Genomic DNA, 1,513 nt, shown 5'->3' with positions numbered 1-1,513 from the left:
TGCGTGCAGTGTGGCCTCTCAGATGTTACCTGAAATCAAAAATGGATGACATCAGTTGATACTAAATTACTTCTCTGAAATTGAAAATGGAAAACATCAGTCGATGTTACATAAAATTTATGGGAGCGCATACCTAACCGCAATGAAACAACCGTAAATTTAACGATACGGTACTAATTCGAACTCTGAGTTCGATTTTTTGGGTGGTTTATTTCACTCCTTATGCCTTCACAAAAATTACTTAATATTAATCAGTGTCATATATTATAGGTATAAGCTCCTAAGAAAAGTGTTTACTTTTCTGGGTCAGAGGTAGAAGTTAAGAGATTGAACCATTTTTAGTTAATGCTGCATGCCGTTCTGAGAAAATTGTTTCTCAAAAAAAAAAAAAAAAAAAAAAAAAAGTTCAACGTCTAGGGAAACCTTTTAGTTATATTATTACTTCGATTTGCATGAACTGAGGGTTACATGTATATTTTTAATGTCGCTGAACACGAATCTGCAGTAAGATTTTCAATATTCAAAACGGCTAATGCAATACGGAGAGCACAGGATTATGCTTTGTCCAATTTTTACCAAAAATGCATTTTCGTTATTTACGTTTAGTGTGCAATCCAAGGAGCACTTTTCAACCCTTCCTCTGGCTGGAATTGTTCCTAGATAGCAACTCCCTGTTCTTCTTGGCAGGAAAAGCCGATCTGTCTAACCTGGATATGCAGCACTCGTTATTCGTCAGTGTTATCGGCGAGTTTGTTTGCAGTATGAATCATTTTGTGGACGTGCGTCACGGGACGAGCTTTGATCTACATCTATATGGATACTCTGCAAATCACATTTAAGTGCCTGGCAAAGGGTTCTTCGAATCCCCTTCACAATTGATAGTTAATTGAAACCCTCAGCTGCCGACAGGTGTTGTTGATACACTTCGATGGGGACAGCTGAAAATGTGTGCCCCGACCGGGACTCGAACCCGGGATCTCCTGCTTACATGGCAGACGCTCTATCCATTTGAGCCACCGAGGACACAGATGAATACCGCGACTGCAGGCATTTATCCCTTACACGCTTCCCGTGAGACTCACATTTCCAACCGGCCACAATCCACAAACGTAATGTACGTAATAGGTGTTTGCTCATCCACTCAATACTGGCCCACACTAAGGTGACGATTCCCGTAAGATTTCGGGCAATCTGTGCGCATTCGCACAGACGAAGGTCAATGGCTGGGTAACGTTTAACCATATATATGAAGATAGTAACTGTTCTCGAAAGAACAGGCGCCACTGACGACCGGGCAGCTTCTCTAGAATACATGGTAGACCGGCCTATGTGGCCGAGCGGTTCTAGGCGCTTCAGTCGGGAGCCGTGCGACCGCTACGGTCGCATGTTCAAATACTGCCTCGAGTATGGATGTGTGTGATGTCCTTAGGTTAGTTAGGTTTAAGTCGTTCTAAGTTCTAGAGGACTGATGACCTCAATTGTTAAGTCCCATAGTGTTCAGAGCCATTTGAAC

At 42.3% G+C, this 1,513-nt stretch overlaps 1 non-coding gene across 1 annotated transcript; it reads right to left on the bottom strand.

Moving 5' to 3' along the window:
• Window positions 1–949: 949 nt before the first annotated feature.
• On the bottom strand, window positions 950–1,023 carry Trnat-ugu (transfer RNA threonine (anticodon UGU)). The gene has a single exon. It is a non-coding gene; the product is annotated as a tRNA-Thr (tRNA).
• Window positions 1,024–1,513: the final 490 nt, after the last annotated feature.

Source organism: Schistocerca gregaria, unplaced genomic scaffold, assembly GCF_023897955.1.
Source record: "Schistocerca gregaria isolate iqSchGreg1 unplaced genomic scaffold, iqSchGreg1.2 ptg000338l, whole genome shotgun sequence".
NCBI lineage: Eukaryota > Metazoa > Arthropoda > Insecta > Orthoptera > Acrididae > Schistocerca > Schistocerca gregaria.
This window is presented reverse-complemented; position numbering and strand designations above follow the sequence as displayed.